Source organism: Dryobates pubescens, chromosome 14, assembly GCF_014839835.1.
Source record: "Dryobates pubescens isolate bDryPub1 chromosome 14, bDryPub1.pri, whole genome shotgun sequence".
Taxonomy (NCBI): Eukaryota; Metazoa; Chordata; class Aves; order Piciformes; family Picidae; genus Dryobates; species Dryobates pubescens.
In genome coordinates this window covers 9,650,160-9,672,205 of record NC_071625.1, presented here as the reverse complement: position 1 = coordinate 9,672,205, position 22,046 = coordinate 9,650,160, and positions in this window count along the sequence as shown.

Here is a 22,046-nt window from a genome sequence, read left to right as displayed (position 1 = left end):
TCTTTAGCAGTCTTGGTACCAAAATGTTGCAGATAATTTGCAGGATTAGAAAAATCTGTCTCTCACTGGCAAATTTTGTAGTAATAGCAATCACTTTCACTCCAGCTACAGTTATATTTCTTCTGCTTGTCTTCTCATGGCAGTTTAGCTTTGTTCCTCACGCTGCCTGTCTTCATGGGAGAGGTGCTCTAGCTCTCTGACCACTTTGTGGCCCTCCTCTGGACCTGCTCCAGCAGGTGCATGTTTATCTTGTGCTAGGTTCCCCCTACATCTGTTCCTCAGTGTCCCACAGATTTGCCATGTGAACTGTCACTAAGATTTCTTCATCTTTTCATCCCTCTGCCATTACAATGGAGTTATTGATACTTAGAGGGGAAATTAAGAGTGCTCTTGGACACTCTGGGAGATGAAAGGGAACCAGATCCCTTACCTGCTTGGGAAGTGCAGACTAAAGGATCAGATGACACCTTGACGTTTATGAAATTTTGTGTGATTTGTCCTACTTTTTGCTTTGATGTAACCTGGCTATAATTTTGACAATACTTAGGGCCAAAGATCTGAAGTATTAGGTTAAATCCAGAAATTGTTTTTCCTGAGTCAGTTCTTAGTGTAGTGAGTTCCTCATTTAGGTTTGTTGGCTGGCATCTGCCATTCTCGTGAAACCTCATTTGCTTCTGTTAGCAGCAGTCTTCACAAGGTTTGTAGCGGAATATCTAGGGGGAATGTGGGGTTTCTTGTTCCCTGCTTTGAATCGTGAAGTCCTACCAAAGAAGTTCAGAGGCCAGAGCACATATTTCAGTATCCTCTTACTTCTATTTTTCTGGAGGGGGGAAAAAAGATGTACTTTAAAATTATACACTGGGGTTAGTCCCCAAAGCAGAGATGAGACAGAACACTGTGTAAGGCAAAGTGCTGCAGACACTCGGCACTTGGTTCATGTGACCAAGTTATCACAACTAACACATTGATAAGCTGAGCACTTCAAAGTATAGTATAATGAAAGTAAAAACTATATAATGTTCGAAGAACATATTATTCTTTCAGGTGAAGGAGTTCTTGCTTGCCTGATGGTGAAATGCACCCTTGATTTACATGTCTTTCCTAATGAAATTATTGTAAGTGATGATTTTTTTTCACCTTAAGCTCTGTCAGAATTTCCCTGTTCAATCTTTAAGAAACCTGAGTAATTGGAGAATTAGCAACAGGAAAGAAAGGTACATAATACCCATTTCAGTGGTGTCAGGTTGCACAAGCTTCTACCATGAAGCCACATTCAATCTTGAAAGAGAGAGGGGTGTCTTTACCAAACTTTGTGAAAACTTCTATGAAGATTCATTTGGAATTAGAAAATGGATCTCTGGAAGGGACCCTGGGACATCTTGTAGTTCATAACCTTCCTTCAGGCAAGTCCAGACAGTCCTGAATCACTTGCAGGTTATGTTTGTGTAACCCCTTCCTACAATCCCCCGGTAAATGAGATTCCATGACTTCCCAGGGAAACCTGCTCCAGGCCTTACCATCACTCCTACTGAAAATATTTTTCCAGTGTCTAACCTAAACTTCCACTGCTTGATTTTAGTTCATGACTTTTTCTCTATCCCCAGCAGGCATGGAGAAAAGAATTTCTCCCTTCTCACAGATATCCTCTGTATTGCAAAATATCACAGTTACTGCATGCTTCTGTCTTCTGCAAGAGGGCCTGACTGAGTTTCCACAATTTCTTTCTTTACCACGTGTTTGGTGAGCTGTGGTGTTTAACCATGTTGACAAGCTTAACCCACGTAGCAGGGAAGTGAAATGTTTTGGCTTCACCCAGCTGTGAAGGCGCAACTGATGTACAAAAAAAATCTGCCTGTAGACAGTGGATTCTGTGTATCTGTACCCTTCAACCTTTAGCTCATGAAAGTTATTTATTTTTCCTGCAGTTTTCACAAAACTACTAAATCTGGGCTTCACTGAACCACACTCTTGGTAAATTTAAGTTAGCAAATAGTTTGACAATGCAGTAATCAAAATGCAGAAACTTGTTAGGCAATGTTAACAAAAGTGCTGTTGCTTCTGCTTGGTTTAAGCAGGCACATGTATGTCCACGTGTATCCAGGCAAATACATGAATGCTAGTTTCTGCACTTAAACAATTCCCTTGGTGTCCTGCTTTCTCTTTAAGTATTCTTGAAATATTCATAATCAGATGAACACAAAGCCAGAAAAATGCACTTTTGTTTTGCTGTCTTGGCCTTGAATCTCTGATAGCATGACCATGACTCATGCAAATGCAGGCTACATACATTTATGATTAATCCTTAGCAAGATATTTTATATTGATATCACAGACATCTTAGGAAGCTTTACTGACTCTAACTTAACCTCTAACTCTCTTTTTTTTGGCTTTAGTTTACAGCATTGTTCTATAATATGTAAGATCTAGCAGCTTTATTAATGTAAATTACAAAAGATACAATCTTTATGCTTTCCTCTAACTTTGGAGGGAAAGGAAAAAATGAAAACCAAACAAAAAACCCACCCACCTCAATTGAAACAAGGCTTTCTAAGCTGTGGGCTTAGCTTTGGAACTTTTATCACTTTCTTCTCATTCTTGATGATTCTTCCTTGCACAGAAAGCAGCAATGTTAAGTGTTGTAATCAGGAGCATGCTGGAGGTAGTGAGAAAGAAATATCCTGTGTATTGTTGATTGAAGAACACACATTGCTTTTGGCAAATTTCTAGGCATTCCAGTTTTAAATAGCCTTTGCACCAATAGAATAGAACAGAATAAACCAGGTTGGAAGAGACCTTCAAGATCATCGCATCCAACCCATCATCCAACACTGTCTAATCAACTAAACCATGGCACCAAGCACCCCAGCAATAATGATGTAAAAAGAGTTGTTAAAAATGTATTTAAGATGATGTAAGCCCTTTTCAGCTAAAACAGGAGTTTTCTGATTCTAGTCTCATATGCTGCCTGTAGCACTTCTTTGTTAATGTGGAAGCCAGCGTCTACCTACATCTCTAATTTTCAGGAATCATTGGGGGGGTGTAGGCGAAGAAATTCAGGCCTCATTTCTCACATTTTGAGCATGTACACCAATACAATGTAATGTTTCTAATGGAACAGTATTTTGTTACTTAGGAAGGCCTTTACAAAGGCAATGTAAAAGTATCTGCATTCTGCCCATGTGCATGTAGACTGTCTCTCACCAGCCTCCTATTTAAAACTTTTTCCTCCCCAACAGGTTCCAGTCAGGCTGGTACAGAGGAGCATAATCAGATCCTTTTAAACCAATAACTTCTTTAAATTATCCTTCCTCTTATTTTAATGGTGTTAAGATAAAATATATTCTGAGCACAGATACAAGTGGGATCTGAGGAATGGCTACCATTATAAGCAAACTTTATGGAAAGCCTATTTTCTGTTAGGTGTTTAGGAAGAGACTGGATGGGGTGCTTGGTGCCATGGTTTAGTTGATTAGATAGTGTTGGATGATAGGTTGGACTCAATGATCTCAAAAGTCTTTTCCAACCTGGCCTGGTCTATTCTATTCTATTCTACTCCTATCCTATCCTATCCTATCCTATCCTATCCTATCCTATCCTATCCTATCCTATCCTATCCTATCCTATCCTATCCTATCCTATCCTATCCTATCCTATCCTATCCTAAACTGTAACACCATGTTTTATTTTTTAGGGATTAAATTAACCAATTAAAAAATCTTAATTCTCTGAGTAAAATAAAGTGGAATATCAGGTAAATCTCTTTCTGGCAACATGTGTTTTTGCAGTTTTGACAATCTCCAATGTGTGCTAAACACAGAAGCACATAACATGCCTGCTTTCTAGTGTGTCTTTTTTTCCTTTTCGTTATAGGAGCTTTCAAGAGTGATTTAAGGAAGATTTTAGTGAATGCCTGAATCCCATGCTATCATTTTGTGTAGGGCAGATTGTTGCCCTGTATGAACTTGTTCTGTACCTTTATGCAGCAGGAGTTTGGAGACACTTTTTTTTTAATGCCCTGAATAGGTGAGAAAAGGGGAGCCATGACTAACCTTCAAAGATGTGATGGGAAAATATGTGTTTACTCATGGTTTGCCTGGTTTTGCTGGGGTTTTTGTTGAGGGTTGTTTGTTTTGTTATGTACATAATACCATCTTAGGTGCATAGGAGTAAAAATCAGTTTTAAATGTTTTGTTCAATCAATCTTCTTTCAAAACTAAGCCATGCTGCTAAGATATATACCAGCTTCCACCAGCTCATTCCTGTTCCTGCACCATCTCTGTGGGAAGTTGACCCAAGTTAACATTAAACTGGCAAGCAAAGAATGAGTTTGCAACAGGGATCGTTCCTCTGATCTTCATCTTGTGGTTAAATCAATGTTTGTGCTGGTACATGGAGGGAGCAGCACAGGGAGCCGAAGTAATGTAGGGGTGAGCATCTGGAGAGCTGTGCCAACTTGCGTGGGTTTGCACTGCCTGTGCTTTATGATGCCCGAGGAGAATTTTAAGAGGAGAATATTAAGAGGATGGTCTCTCAGCTGGAGCATGCTTGCTTTCATAAAACAGTCCTGATTTGCCAAAGAACAACCTTGAATGTTACATAAGTGCATGGGCACCTCCAGATGTCAGGACCTTTTGCACAGATACGAAAACAGGGTTGAAAGGCATCGTTTAATCACCCAAGTTAGGAAAAAAAATTCCCAAATTAACTTTTGCCTGAGGTAACAGGGTTTTGTAATTCACTTATTGAATAAAAGAAGTAGGGCCTGTAGAAAGCATTCTTAGCATAAGTACATAAAAATTCATTATGAAGTTCAGCACCTTATTTTTATGATTCCCATAAAATCCGTGAGATAACAATGTTTGCTTGCTAAATTAATTTTCATCAGTCTTTATTTCACAGTCTGTTCTCCCAATGTTTCCCAGGGGCAGCTGCTTAAAGTTCTTGATTTAAATCATTAAAATGCTTGATTTATGGTGCATGATTCCAGAGCCTTAGCACTTTTCCAAATCATATTGCAGTGCATGCTTATCCTAATTATGTTACTGCTTAAGTATATTTTAATAAGTGGAGGGATTTAAGTAAACCAGCCTGCTCATTTGCTGAGAAAGGATCAGGATGATTTGTCTAACAGTTGCTGCAACAGGCACACAGTGTAACTCAGGACAGCCTTGCTAGCAAGTTGGAGGCATACTGATTCATTGGTGTTTGAATATCATTAGGGGGTGCAGTCTTGCTTTTAAAAGGCTTTGTGTAAGATTCTTATCTGCATTAGAAACAGTTACTGGATTCTGTAAAAAAATGTTTCTTTCTTTCTTGAAACAAGACAAGGCAGAAGTCAACACCTCCAAGCATAAATGTCATGAAGCACAGGGCTGAAGGGTGTGATTTTTTCAAGACTTTTCTCCAAACTTCAGCTCCTTGTCAGAGTAACCACTCACCTTTGATTTTTGATGAAAAAGAAGAGGAGGATTTGCATGTTCTTCTGCAGTAGGGGGGAAAAAAAGCTTTTATATCATTAAAAACTCATACCAGCACCACTGACCTTTTAAAAGGATCATAAAATCATTACTACACTGCATATTATAAAGCAAACAGCAGATGAAGATAGTACTTTAAAATGTTATTTATATAATGGTAAAGTGAATTCACACCTATTAGAAATGGCCCCCAGTGCCACTGAGGACAACTGATGTGTCCTTCTGTAGCTCAGATGGGAGTGGAAGATGTTCTTCAGACTGCTGACAAACTCAAAGCAATAAATATTCCATATTTTACAGAATTGTTTGGTACAATGTCATATTTTCAGTGATCTTAAAAGCAGGGCAACAGTGAAAGAGGGACCATGAGCATAAACATTTACACATAAAAAGTTGCTTCTCAATCCAACTCTGTTTCTGATAGTTTGTATTCAGATCTGTGACTATTTCAACACTCCAGCATTACTGGTGGGAATATGGGTGTAAAGTCTATTTAAAAATGAAATACTTAGAAATTTGCCAAAAGCAAGTATCAAATTGTTCACAGATGGAAGCTGGTGGTGTTCTTGCAAGTCTCTTCTCATTGTTTTTTCTTTTCAGAAAACAAAATGTAATGCAGTGGTGCAACTTTAAAGAGAACATACTAAGAGCAGAATAAATCATGCTGCCTCCTTCGCCCCCAGCAAACAGCACTTCTTTAACCAGCTGAAATACGCCAATATTCTGTTTATATTTGACATTGACCATTTACTTTGATTTACAAGAACAAGGAAATTATGAATGCTGACAAGAAAACTGTGGGAAGTATGCTGGAGTGATTTTGAACATTGTGAGTCGGGGTTACTTTGCCAGATGTCACTAGCCCCTTTGGCTAGAGCGGCAGCAGTTAACTGTGTCCATCAGCTTCGTTTCATAGTCTGATATGTTCACTATCTTTTTTATTTCTTTCCTTTCCATGGACTTACAAGATTCAGTTTCATCCCATTTGCAGGATGAATAGGACTCATTTCATCCAGAGGTAGTTCAGGTGATTCAGATTACCCTACAGTGTGAACCGAAGCTCAGAAAATGGGAACTATTGTGAGATATGGTTTGGGAGCACCTACAAAACTGACTACAACTGTGACAGAGATGCAATCCCAGCAGGTAACAATAAATAATATGCAGTGCCAGTGGAGACAAGTGGGAGATGTACATGACCTCCTGAAGGTTACAAAACAAAATTTTACTATTTCCTTACATGGCTGAGGGAATAAACATTAAATAAAAAGTTTTTTGAGGCCTTTTCTTCAATATACTACTTACAGTTTCAAATGATCATTACCACAGAATCATAGAACAGTCCAGGTTGGAAGGACCTTGAAAGATCAATCCTTCATGGGAAAGGGAGCTTAGATGATACTATCTAGCATCCTGTCCAATCACACATTGAAAACTTCCAGGGATGGGAACTCCGCTGTGTCCCTGGGGAGCTTGTTCCACTGACCGATTGTTCCTACTGTAAAAATGTATTTTTTATATTGAGATGAAACCTCTCCCTGTGCAACTTTTAACTGTTGCCCCTTGTTTCTTCCACATGGTTCCTGGTAAAGAGAGTCTCCATCTTCTTTGTAGCTGCCCTTTTAGTACTGGAGTATTGTGATGAGGTTCCCCTGAGCCTTCTCTTCTCCAGTGAGAATCACAGAATACACCTGGTTGGAAGAGACCTCAAAGATCATCCAGTCCTACCCTTGACCCAGCACTGAAGGGTCAGCACTAAGACCTAATTCCTTCTGTCTTCCCTCAAAGGTTCTCCAGCCCTCTGATCATTTTTGTGACCTTCCTTTGAATTCTCTTCAGTCTGCCCACATCTTTCTTGAATTGTGGGGGCTCACCTGGGCACAGCACTAGAGATGCTGCCTGAGAAGCACATAGGGAGTGGGATGTTCATGTCTCTCTCTTTGCTAGCAATGCCCCTGCAGATGAAGCCGAGGATCTGATTCATTGCTGCAGCAGCACACTGTTAACTCATGGTCATCTTGATGATCCACAGGTCTCTTTGTGTTGCTACTCCCCAGCCACACAGATCCTAGCCAAGTCATGTGCCCAGATGTACTATCTTGCTTTGTCTAAATGGCATGTTTTACATCCATTGAATTGGGTATTAGGAAGAATTTCTTCACTGAAATCATTATCAGGCATTGGAATGACTTGCCCAGCGAGGTGGTGGAGCACCCATCCTTGAAGGTATTTAAGAGTTGTGTTGATGTAGTGCTTAGGGATAGGGTTTAGTCAAGGACTTGTCACTGTTAGGTTAATGATTGGACTCTATGATCTTGGAGGTCTTTTCTAACCTATGTGATTCTGTGATATGCTACTGCTATTAAACAAAATAAAAAATCAGAAGAGCTGCTTTACAACTGTTGCCTCTGGCAGCTCTTCAGACAGCATCATCCTTCCTTCTTCCCTTGTCAGAACTTGAGAGTTTGATAAAACTTTGTAGATTTGCTGCATTTGGGGTTTCTGCTGTGGAAATACCCAATTGCTCACCACTCCAAAGACATCTTCATGCTTTTCTTTTTTATGTTGCAGTCACATAGAGGAGCAGCCAGAGTTTCCAAACCCACTGCAGACCTGATAGGAGAGTTCTAGCAAAAAGCATAACTGGGGGTGTATTTTAGCCTGTAGACCTCACCTCATTTGCTCATAAGTGCAAGTCTCAGATCCAATTCACAAGCTAAGCTGAGAAATTCTAACTTTCAAGACTTCAAAAACCACAAGTTCCTCCTATTTTAAGATCATTTCTGGTTTATACAAAGGGCTTTACTGAACTAAATGCACCTCTTCTTCTCCTTTCAGTTTCCTTTAGACCAAAGCTGCTTCTATCACTTTTAAGCAGTTTTCTCTAATGGCAGTGCAGCAAACAGAGCGCAGAGGAAACAACCCTGGTGTTATTGCTACCATCTCCAGCATCAGCAGAGGGAAGAGATTCAGCTCAAAATATTTTCTTAAGGAATGTGCCCATCAAGATAAATTTGCCACCTCCTAGCTCCGGGCAAGGAAGTATCGTGCTGTTTTGTCTTGCCAGAACCATGATTTTCTAAGCATTTCAAGCAAGACTGGTTGTTGAGGTCAATTCTGGCAAAATGACAAAATTCATAAACCTGTCAACTTCTCCCACGTCAGAGGAGGAACTGTGTGCCAGCTCTGCTTGCACAGTGCCCTCTCACTTCTCCCCTGTTCCCTTTGGCAGGTTTGCTACATGCTGTAGAGACTGCCTGCCAGAAAATGTGCTCATTCCAGTGTCTGGATCGCTGCAGCACTGGCTTGTGACGCTGTCATCTCCTTCTGCAATGAAATACTGCTTTTACAGATTTAGCAGAGATGGCAAAATAACCCCACCTCTTTTTAATAGTGGTATTTTTCTAGCCTCCCTCTTTGCAAGTCATGGACTTTGTTGACTCAGCTAAATGATTTTTGTCTCGTTTGGATCCTCCTGAAGGACTTTACTAGGTGCTTGGTTTTTTTATAGGAAGGAACTAGATATATGTAAACAGAGAGTTAGTAGATCATAACTTAAATAGGACTCCCTCCCTCCTACAATGCCATTTGCTTTCCTAACTGAAACCAGTGGTTTGTGATTCTTCACATTATTCTTTTAATGTCATGACCTGTGTGTCAAAGTGAGAGGTTGCTTGTGGATTTTTCTTGTCTTTGAAAGCAATACTTTCTCCAGAGACAAAGAGGCTCTTTTACAACACTCTTAGCAATTGCCATGAGGTGGGAGCTACAAATCGGGCAAGCCTGGGCAGTTGCATGCTGACATTTTTCATTCCTCATGTCCCACAAGTATTTCTCTTTCAACAAGGCTTCTGTGTAAGTGAAAAGGAACTTTTTTGTTTCCTTGATTTAGTTATATTATGTTTTAAAATTCCTCTTTGGCTCCAATTTCCCTTTGGAAGCTGCCCTGGCCATAAAAAAATTCACACATCTCGTTTTCATTTGTACAATTGCAAATTTGTTTTGTTCCTCTATGCCCATCGACAAATAAGGGACAAATTTATGTCATTTGCATTTGCAAAGTCTTTGTAAGCTGTTTTCCACAATAGACCATTCATAGCTTTGCACCTCAGAAATTAAAAAGTAGGCAGACTTGGCCCTTGAAAAGAAGCCTTATCCAAATTTTGTAAACATTAATGACCTATTCATAAAGAAAAGGGCAAAAGTTTCGCACAAAGAGATGTTAACACATTAAAAAACTGCCAAAGTCTGCTGGAGAAATGAATGACGGTGCTACTTTGAGCAGACTCCGGGGGTGGGAAGAGGACTACAGATACACCAAATTTAATCTTGGGTTGAATTTTAAAAGTTTCCATTCATGTTTCTGGTGATTTTCATCTGTGCATAATATGAATAGAATAGAATAGAATAGAACAGAACAGAACAGAACAGAACAGAACAGAATAGAATAGAATAGAATTAACCAGGTTGGAAAAGACCTTTGAGATCATTGAGTCCAACTTATCATCCACCACTATCTAATCAACTAAACCATGGCACCAAGCGTCCCATCCAGTCTCTTCCTAAACACCTCCAGTGATGGTGACTCCACCACCTTCCTGAGCAGCCCATTCCAATGGCCAATCACTCCTTCTATGAAGAACTTCTTCCTAACATCCAGCCTAAACCTCCCCTGGTACAGCTTGAGACTGTGTCCTCTTGTTCTGGTGCTGGCCGCCCGGGAGAAGATACCAACCCCCACCTGGCTACAACCTCCCTTCAGGTAGTTGTAGAGAGCAATAAGGTCTCCTCTGAGCCTCCTCTTCTCCAGACTAAGCAACCCCAGCTCCCTCAGCCTCTCCTCATAGGGCTTGTGCTCCAAACCCCTCCCCAGCTTTGTTGCCCTTCTCTGGACACGTTCCAGCAAGTCAACACCTTTCCTAAACTGAGGGGCCCACAGAAGAACAGCTTTTCCACATCAAGCATGAAAAATGTCCTTTAATCTCAACATTCTTCCTCTGACACTGTCAATAGTGCACATTTCGGAAGAGTCTATGAATGGCACCTGGTCCAGTGATACCTCCCTGACATATATTCCCATTTCCAGTGGCTTGCAACTGCCAGACTGCCTGGGCCACCATGATTTTGTGCCATTGCCTTCTGCTGAGGCCAGGTGTTTGTTTAGTCATGTTACTTAATGCTGTATGGAAGGTACGTGGCTCAGATCCAGACAGGCATTCAGGTTTCCAGCTCCTGTTTGGGCTTCTAACATCTCACTGATTTAATGGAAAGCTGAATACTTGGTCAGAAGTGGTTTCTGAAGATTTCAGAAGATCATAACAGAGTTAGTCAGTGTGTGTGTAATAGTGTTTGAGCTTGCAGGATCAGGCTCTAATCTCTGAGAGTAATTAGAGGGCAATATTGAATATTTTTTAGAGGTGTTATAAAATTAGGTCCTTATTAAAATGAGACTATCAGGAATTATGGGAAACAGTTTTTTCCTTCTGGATGATACACATGGATGTTCAAGGTGGTTTTGCTATTTGTGTGCAGGGAGGTGCTGCTAGAAAAATGAATCCCATGGAATTTGTATGAATTCTCCATTTTTTTCAGTGATATCCAACATGGTACTCTGTAGTATAGGAAAATGGGAGGTGGGATTTATGGCTTTAAGCAAATGAAAAGAAAGAAAAAAGGAAAAAAGAGAAGACTGAACTAATTGCTAAGTTTTGTTGTAAGAGGGCAAGAATAGTGATTGTATTTTCCTGTGAGAGGAAACATGCAGCAAAAGATACCTACACAGAATCACACAGGAAGAGACCTCAAAGATCATCAAGTCTAACCAATCAAGTCCTACCTTTCACACCAGCTGACTTCTCCTGGTTTGTGTGCAGTATTCCACAAGCAAAACCCCTTTGGTTACACATGCATTTAAAATCACCTGGCAGGTACAGTGGCTTGTGCAACCAAGGCATGATTTTCATCCGATCCAACATTTGTCTTCAGTAGGAACTCCTGTGTGGACAACGTCTGTGTAACCAGCTCACCCCATTGGCAATGTACTGTCTGAGATAGACATCTCAGATAAAGGCCTTGTGTTCCTTTATGTTACAAAAAATGAAACTAGTCAGAAACAACAAATGTGCCATTTCTTTTTATCTAGATTATAGCTTTCCATTTGGAACCCCTCTTTACTTCCTTTATACTTTTCAACCAGCATATACTGGATGAGTGTCCCTTTATACAGTGTATAATTCAGATTTATGAAGGCAGTTCATGTAAATTGGACATTAGTTGTGTTTCCAGCTATGATGATTCAGCCCTAGAGAATTTACTTTCTCTTTCCCATAGTCTCAAATGTCACACCCCATAAGTAGTCTTATGCTGAAAACTGTTGCTGGAAACCATGAAGAAGAGCAAAGAGGCACTCACTGCGGGTAGTATTCTGAGCAAGAGGGATTTTGCTATCATCTTCCCTCACTTTAATTAGCTTGTATTCCTAGATTTTCAGTAGAATAACTAAATGACTAGGAGGGGCTAAGATAAATATGGAATAAGGTAGCCAAAGGCTCATGAGTTAAATCTGGTACCGTGGTGCTCAAGAAAGTGGGTCAAGTATCTAGTTACCTGGTATAAGGTTGTAACTGCAAGGTCAGGAGAGCTATGAAAGTTGAATGTCAGCTGCTGAGTTCTGACACAAATCCCAAGACCACAGTAAATATAAACTCCCTGTGAATGACTGTAGGCAAAAGAAGGATTTCTTCATAAACTGTGGAAGCCAAAGTTTGGAAACTAATTTCCAACCTTGGCAAATGACTTGCTGTTCTCTGGAAGATGCAGGGAAGGACTGATGAAAGAAATTGAAGGCAGAATTAAAAAACACCACCACCACAAACTGATGTGTCATGTTTCAAAGTGTTGCAACACAGCTTGATGCAACCAATTTTGGAAGTGTAAATAGCTCCATGAACTCAAGGCCAAAGAACACAACTCTGCTGCAAAGAGGTCTGGTGGGCTCTCTGACCTGACTTCAGATTACAGTAAATGCTCTGGAAAACAATGAGGTGCTGTAGTTTCTGAAAACATGCAGTCAAATAAGGTAAGGTATGATGTAATGTCAATGTATTGTCAGAACTATATAGAGTATGTGGATGGAGGCCACCATAACATTTATAACAACAAAGCCATGCTTTTAGGAACAGCTGAGGTGCTAAGAGGGTTTACAGACAGATTTGTCTAAGCCAGTGAGTAACTGGACAGCCTCTGTGACTGGCCAGGGGTACTCTGACCTTAACAGCAAACACAGGGCTGCCCCTTGGATGTCTCGGCCCTTACTCACAAGCTTCTGGAATTAAATGTCCACATACACCCAGGTATGTGGAACTGTGTGCACTACAAAGAGTATTGCAGGCTGATACTGGAGCTACACTTAAATACTTGGTGCTGCTTATGTACAAGGAGACCAGGCTTGAGTATTGCTCAAAAGATGACAGCAGATTGTTAGGTATAGGCACGTTTTTCCTGAGCCTCAGTTCGAATTCCTAACTCAAATGTAAATTCATTCCTTGTAGAATTTTCTGTTAGTTTGTATTAAAATAAAAACTCTTCATCAATTTTGTCCTCTCCACAGTGCAATCTTATCACCTTCCACTTTCTGAAAATTGCAGTGGTACTGTGTTCAATGACTCCATTTCTCACATCCATCTAAAATTGAACCATAGAGTTTTAATTATACTAAAATTCAGCTTTAGACTTTAGTAATCCATATATATATATATGTTTACTATAGACATTGTGTGAACTGAATACATTAAACATTTTAGAGAGCAGAAGATTAGCAGCTGTAATGTGAATTGTAGAACAGTTTTCCTTTCCTTCCTATTTTACAGATGTGCTTAGCTCCTTTTATGTAAATCTTGAGGCTTATAAATTTTCTAAGACCTTAAATACTTCTAACATCTACAATTTGGGAAACACTTGGCAACAACCAGCATTTCTGTATTTTTCTCTCTCTTATCTTATTTCCGTTCTGTTTATGCCTTTTTTGGGGAGGGGTGGGGGGTGGGGATTTTCAAGCACAGTCTCTTTGAAGCAGGCAGACCAGTTGGGAAATTATGTGCACCACTTAAAACAAATGATAATAAAGATTTGACATTTGGGATATGCATTAGATATCCGAAAATCTGAAGGCACTGTGAGAAATGCTAGCTCACAGATATTATCTTTGCTTTGAAGAGAAAAAAAATTAGTGTGCATACATATTACGCATAAACCAGTTTTTTATGTGTATATATATGTTTGCATCTATAAAAGCTGTACTTTGCAGATGAAGAACAGGTACAGTGAAAGTTATTCTCTTAGGAGATCAAGACTTGTGCCAGTTAAAGCCATGGAACCTTGCCATGGGCTCCACAGCCCTGGACTTGGCTCCCGTTTTCCCATTGTTTGCCCCACTCACGTCAAGAAAGCCAATGGCAAAACTCCCACTGACTGTAATGAAAGTGAGGTTTGGCCTTTGGTGAGCAATAAAAGCTCTGTGAAGCCTGGAGGTGGGAGCTCACTCTGGCTCCTGCAGGGCTGACATGCACTGCTGAGGTTAGCTCACACCATGCCCCTGCATGCTCCTTCCAGCTCCAAATTTATAGGGCTCTGTGGAGAAGCCCCCACATCATACTGCATGGTTCATCTCAGTCACCAATGAACCTTTAATCACTCTGACTCACAGCTTCGAAGAAAATGGCCTCACTGCCATTACATAAATCAAGGAAATTATTAGCTTCCCTCATTCTGTTCCTGGTATGTTATTTACCCAACTGTGTGGGCAGCTTCAAAAATGCTGTTGGTGATGACAATCATCTGCAGAATGGTGTAAATGAAGAAAAGAGCCCCCCTCTCTGAAAAGGCATCAGTTGGAAGCTTACTTGAATGAGACTCAGAATACAGACCATAGGAAAGTTATCCAAGAAGAAATCCATTGCTCCCATTATTGTGGATCTTGCAATATTGCACATTATTGATACATGATGTCTTGCTCTTGAACTTGGTGGACTCAAGGAAGCTGAGGATAAGGTACCTGATGGGTGTCAGAGCTTCTTACTGACATAATTTTGAATAGAATAGAATAAACCAGGTTGGAAGAGACCTTCAAGATCATCGCATCCAACCCATCATCCAACACCATCTAATCAACTAAACCATGGCACCAAGCACCCCATCAAGTTTCCTTCTAAACACCTCCTATTGAAGCTCTATTATCATCATGATCCTAGTGTGACTTTTTTAATTTAATATTGAAGCAACATTCCTTCTGCATGTGTAACTAACAGACATCAGCAGACATAGCTGTAGCTGCTTGGATGTCCAAACAAATAGGAACCATGACCGTCTGAACATAAGCCAGCAGTGTGCCTAGGTGGCCAAGAAGGCCGATAGCATCCTGGCATGCATCAAAATAGCATGCCCAGCAGAAGCAGGGAAGTCATTGTGCCCCTGTACTCAGCACTGGTTAGGTCACGCCTTGTGTACTGTCCAGTTCCAGGCCCCTCAATTTAAGAAGGACATCGAGACACTTGAATGTGTCCAGAGAAGGGCAACGAGGCTGGGGAGAGGCCTTGAGCACAAGCCCTACAAGGAGAGGCTGAGGGAGCTGGGATTGTTTAGCCTGCAGAACAGGAGGCTCAGGGGAGACCTTATTGCTGTCTACAACTACCTGAAGGGAGGTTGTAGCCAGGAAGGAGTTGGTCTCTTCTCCCAGGCAACCAGCGCCAGAACAAGAGGACACAGTCTCAAGCTGCAGCAGGGGAGGTTTAGACTCGAGGTGAGGAGAAAGTTCTTCACAGAGAGAGTTGTTAGCCATTGGAATGGGCTGCTCAGGGAGGTGGTGCAGTCACCATCCCTGGAGGTGTTCAAGAGGGAATTGGATGTGGCACTTGGTGCCATGGTTTAGTAGTCATGAGGTCTTGGGTGACAGGTTGGACTTGATGATCTTTGAGGTCTCTTCCAACCTTGGTGATTCTCTGATTCTATGAAAACCTGTAAGTGCTCTTGAAAAGCTTCTTATTGGACAACTTCCTAAATCTAACTCCACTAGTCATTTGGGAAAAATACATTTGGATAAATCTTTAGGTTAATAAGCAGTATGTAAATATTAGATACTATTACCACCTTTATCATAATTATTAATAATAACACTTTAAATAAAGTTAAAACCTGATAAATACCCAGTGACAAATACCTATGGCCAACATGTGAGATTTTAAAGAATTTGGCTTTAGAGCAGTTGTTTAGCACTTCAAAATCTTGGCCCCAGTTTCATCCCAACCCTGAATTTTAGTCATATCAACAATATATGGTAACTCTTGCATCAGCTTCAGAGAGAAAACATTTGCCCAAAGGGAATTCATGACTCTGAATCATGGTAAACAATTTGCAAAGTTGAAAGATGAACCCTTGTCCTTCATCAGTTATAATCACATTCTTCATTATGGAGCTTGCTCCAGTGTCAAAAAGATGTTGTGTTTCTTTCCAGAAGCAGCGAACGACAGTGATTTGCCCAGAAAGCATACAGCATACACAAAGACAGATGTGAGGTGAGGGGAAAAGATAGCACACAAAATGATCAGGACAAGTATTGACTCATGACATAATTGCTGTCACTTTCTCATGAAAAAAAAAAAAGAATGTAAATCTCCCTTTTCCATCCTTCCCTTTTTTGCATCCCCCATGTTTCCCAAGCAATTCTGCTATCCTGTTATTGCTTTCAAACCTTCCCTTCCAAGACACAGCCTGTGCTTTCCAACAAAATACAAAAGTGACTGACAGAATAAAGAAGAGAGAACTCTAAAAGCACACTTTGGTCACCTTTTTTCTTGAAGAAGTTCCAGTGCAGTTTTCCTTCAGGAAGGACACTGATTCAACAAAGTTTTTACAGCTACTGCCTAGCACTCTAGAAATCTTTTAAAACACCAAGTTTTTTAGGATAGATTTAGATAGATTTAGGGGTTACATGGGATGTTGATGTTTGAAATTCCAGTTTCAGAATTTGCTTTTTGTGAATACTTTTACTAACACTAACACTCACTGCATTTCCTGGTGCTTCTCATAACCAATTAGTCAGGGTGACACTATAGAGCAAAGGAAAATAAATGTGAAGTTGGTGTTAGTACCATCTAAGATTCTAATGAGCATTTTAGAATACTTTTCCATTTAGGCATGGATAATTCATGGATTAACATTCAGATCTTAGCTTATGAACAGTCAGGATGATGAAGAAAAAATTCTTTGTTCCCAAGTATAGGACTTATAGCAGTTTTTGATTGTAAATTAGTATCAGTCCTATGGGGACAGTCACTGAGAGTTGTTTATACTCACTGAAGTCAGAGTTTATGGATGAAGTAGGTTCAAGGGCTTTGAATCAAATTAGCAATGTTATCTGTTTATTTGTTCTACGATGTTAATGAGTCATTCTGAGCAAGTAATGTTTCAACAGCTTGTGCATTCAAGTTTCATTTCACAAGATGCACTAAAACTATAAGTAAATAAAATCTCGATCATGCCAGACACCCAGAGACTAAAAATCTGATAACTGACAATTCAGATAACCAAAAGAATGAAAGAATGTTTTTGAAGAGTTGAAAGTCTGCAGTCATTTCTTCTTACTAATCTCTCAGTCTTCAGATGGATGGGTTTTATTCCTGATTTGTGGTTTGCTTTGGCTCACATATTCCTCCCTGCCCCCAGCTTCAGCTCTCTACTACTTTTTAAAATTTTCTCTGAGGAATTCAGTTTACCCTGATTATGAACCCCTCACTTGCTTCCCCTGTAGCAGCTTCCAGTCTTCAAAATGCAATTAGTAGCTGTTGCAGTGATCCAGATCAAACTCTGCAATAGGAGCATTTGCCTCCCCGTATCTTGTGTACGCATTATCTTCTTTCCTTTGTTTGCCATGGAGCAGTGTCCATCTGCTTCTTGTCTCCTTTCTACCATCCTTCAGATTTCACTCCTTCCTGTCCACTGTACCAATGTGGCAAGTAGATTATTTCTGGCTGCTTTATTCCCCTCACCTCATCCTCTACACTCATTCCACATCACTGATTAGTCCAGTTCTCTACCATTCACTTACTTCCATTAATCTCCTTTTTGATCTGCTGTATTGTGACAGCCCTGCTTTTGTCCTTGCCCGTGATCTGTAGCTGACACCCATCTCTTTGGCCACTGCATACTGTCCTCATCAGTGCTCCCCTTCCTTTCTTGCTTCAACTCACTTCTTCCCACCCCTCTGGGCTTTCCTCTGGCTAACCCCTACTGATGCACATCATCATCCCTTTGCTCTCTGATTCATCACACACTATGACTATTTCTTTAATCTTGGCTATCAGTACTTGCATTACTTTTATTATTTTAATCTGTACCTTTTGGTGGTATTTGTCCTCTGGATTTAAATGCTGGTAAAATAAAAAGAGAAGAAATCTGACATGGCATCTTTATCTTCCTCTTTTCTGCCTGGTCACTTAACAATTTCTTTGGGTCTTGATGTTGCTGAAGACAATATGTTCAAAGCTCAGGATCACTCACATTGGCGTACACTTCAGGTATAATTTTGTACATAAGGTGCAATGCAAACAAATATTTGTCAGCATACATAAAGAATAATAGCCATGCATAATGCACGCTAGTTCTGAACCAGTGGTTACTGAGAAGATGATATGACCACAGAGCTGAGCAGGAACAAAATTCCTGGAGATTGTGCAAGGCCACAGAGTTCAGCTGGACAAAATAAGAAAAAAAAAAATCACTCCTAGTGAAGCAGTATGTCCCAACCACCTTAGTCCTGCTGAGCTGTGTGGCCTTGGGGGAAGCCAGATGGTTCTGTTATACAAATCTCATTTAAAGTTGAAAACAAGCCTGATTGAAGTAATGACATTTCTGGTAAGTGAGGGTTCGTTGTACATTATTTGTAGGATTAGGCAGAGAACACGATGTTCGTTATATAAAAGCAATGGAAGACACAAACCAAGACAATTTACAACCTGAGTTGTTTCAACATTTGTGTTGCAGTGAATCCAATTACACCTCTTGGTCAAATTGCAATAGAATAAAGATTTGATATTTTTTTTTTGCTGTAACCATAACTTGAGTTCTATTTTCATCCCCAAAAGTGCACAGGCACAGTCATACCACATGAAAGCCTGTACAGTAATTCAGCATTCCATCAATTCCTTTTCCATCACTAATACCTTCCATATTCTCTCAATCAGTAGTCTAGCCTCGAGGCTTTCTTTTGCTTCCACGTTGATAAAACCTCATGAATGACGATCTATAAACCGTTCCTCCACTTACTATTTTTATTTTTCCAACAAGGAAGACTTAACACAGAATGATTGTTTGACTTGAGTCAATACACAAGTTCTGTTTTCAACACTGTCCCAGATTTTCAGTGACCTGCAAAGGTCACATCGGACCTTCATTTCTGGTACTGCAAAATGAGGACCTGAGCAGTATCCCGTTTAGAAGGGGTAGTAAATCCAGAGCACAGAAGCAGTGAGACACAAAGCTTCTTTTAGGATAGGGTTGTGCAAGTATCTCAAATATCTGTGCATTAGAAGGCCATAAAGAAGTTTAAATTCAGTTTGTTCAGCTTTTTGTAGCGGGAAGTTCCATTTCTCAAAGAGTTTTTAATAGGTTCTTTGCCTCATGTAGATGAAGAATCTTTTATGCCCAGTCTTCAGCAAATGCTGTGCTCACTTCTAAATACACTGTTTGCTTTATTCTCACTGTCATATAAAACAGGGAATGAACTGAAATATTACCTCTTCAAGATTTTCTTTCAGTTATATCTCTAGATATTTAAAAATGAATCTGTAGAGGTACAATATCTCTATTGCATTTATAAGGAATGGAATCTAAAGTCTGTCCTTCCTGCTTGTGTTCAAACATTACAGAGGAATAATACACTTGTCTAATTTGCTGTATGCTTTCAGGGTCAACATCCTGCAGCGACATTGCTAAAGGCAATGTCTGGATTTCTTTTCATGAAGGCACAAGAAAAAGAAATTAAATGAAACATCCATTATTTGCTCCACACCTGGAGGCTCACTGCTCCGTAAAGCTGGGAGAGCTTCATCTTTTCACAAAAAAATACAAGTAGGGTAAATATTGGGTTTTGTTTGTGTGCCTTGGATTTTTTGTTGGTTTTGTTTGTTTGTTTTTGTCACAGAAAATCAGCTTAGGAAAAGAAATCTTCTTGTCCAAAGCCCAAGGACAACATAAAACCTTTTTGGGAGTGAAGCTACTTACTTACTGTCTATCAGACAAGCTGCTCCTCTGCACTTAGCATCATGCTTCATTGTCTGACAGTACAGCTGACTGGAGGCTGAAATTGAAAATCATTTTCCCTTGCTCAATTTCCTTGTAAACAGCAAAAGAATAGTGTTGATACGCCAGACTTCACTGGGAAAGTGCATTGCCAACATGCAAGATCTGTCTCCTGTGGTTTTAAAAAGAGGAATGTGATTTGTCTCCTGCAGAGCTAAATCAGGACTCCTTCAACTTTTGCTTCATTTAGCCTTTGCTGTGATGGATTTTTATTGATCTATGATGCACCAATCATGAAGGCTAAGGCAAAGAACAGAAAAGAATGTTCTTATGTTCTCAAACCATTCAGGAGAGCTAAGTGTGCTATTGTTGATAAGCAATTTATGAAGCATTCAACTCAAGTAGTTTTTCAAGCTTGGCCTGTTTCCACATCCATTGGTGTTAAAACTCAATTTCACACTCTTTATAAATTTATGTATGGCTTTGTAGTAGTGTACACCAACATTAAAACTTGGAATTGATTATGCACTCCTACTTTTTGTTGAGAAGCATGCTGGGGAATTTTGCTTTTCATCACTTTGCAAGTAAGCAGAGATACAACCATTTTACTAATTTATTTGGAATTCAGGTTAATTATATGAAAACTTAATGCAAATATATTTCATGGTATCAGTTCTGATAGATTGCTTGCCTCTCACAGTACTCAAGTGTGACCTCTGTGAACAGCCATATTTCATTTCCATTGGTATCAAGTTGCACAAATAGTATGAAGGTGAGTAAATGTATCCTTTTGGGGAGAGCAGGAGTCATGCTGCTTTGCTAAGTATTATGTTTTACTAGTCTTTATTATACTGTTTGTAGTTTTAGGGTCCAACTTTGCTTCCTTTGAAGTCAAATGTGAAACTTCTTTTGCTTTCAGGGTAAGTTGTACTGGACCAGTAAATCAATGTATTTTCTCCATGTACCGTTGACTTTATGAAGACCTTTTAGTTAATCAAGAAAAGAATCATCTGCTAACTAGTGTGTCTGCTCAGTGACTGATTTAGCATGGGCTTGGGAGCTGAGAACACATTTGCAAAGCTGTTACAGAACAGCTTTCTGGGGCAGACATACTCCCTGAGTTTCTTCAGATGGTTATCCAATCTGCTGCATTGTGGTTGTTGTACTGATTAAAGGCTTATATATGTTCTATAGGACGTACTCTATAAGCTGTGCTCAAAGTTCCTAGTCCCTCAGGGGCACTTGTGTTGAAGGGTAACAAAATTTCCATGAAAAGCACTATTTCCAGAGAAATTGATGACCTACTCAGACTTCATTTAGTATACAAGTAAGTGCCCTCATAAATATTCATAAATATTTGAGAAATGCCAAGAACAATCCAAGAAGGAAAGGGAATGTCTACAGAAATGCTTTTAATAACTGTTCAGCTCAAATGTACTGTAAGTTCTGTCTATATAAAGCAGCCCAGTGTTTGCACGGATCTTTTACTGGGTCAGAGAACTGTAACTAAAATGTCACGTCTTAGCATTTAATATAGCCCACAGCATGGCCACTTTATCTTTGCAACCTCCATGTAGCAGAAACTCACAGGTATCTCTAAAGTAAAGCTTTGGAATAGTTATAGGGAATGGACTTAGGAAAAAAGTATGTCTGTTAAGTTTTGCAAGGTTGGGTCTTCATCAAAATTAGTGGACTATTAGGATCAGATGCTCCACTTTCCTGCATGTATGTCAGATCAGGGCTGTGCTTTCATTATGAAACACAAGAATTGCTGTCTTCAGACACAGTGTTTCCTTAGACCTGTCAACATTCCCTCAAACACAAGACATCTGCAGACTTGGGAGGGACAGCTGAATTCTGACCTCCTTGATGACCGTGTGTTTAAGACGTCCTTGATTATCTGCAGTGCATAAGCACAAAATCTGAAATAAAACATTTTCAGAACAAGAACCTGAGTGTAATTCGGTGCAAAAGCACAATCCAGGCACACTCAAAGGAAATGTATGTCCAAAAGCATTTCTTCCTGATCTGCAGCCATTTGCAGTAGCATGAAACTGTTTCACAGAAACATTTGATTGAATTTACCAGCTACAAAGCCACCCTTGAGAAAAGTCAATATTGAAGGATATAGCTAAACTGGTTGTCTTTATGGAATAACAAGAAGAGGCTTATGTACATTTTACCTAGAGAGAATTACTTACTTTCATTGAACAATTTTAAACCTGGTTTAAAATTAGATCACACTTACACAGTAAAAATTTGCCTTTGCTGAAGATA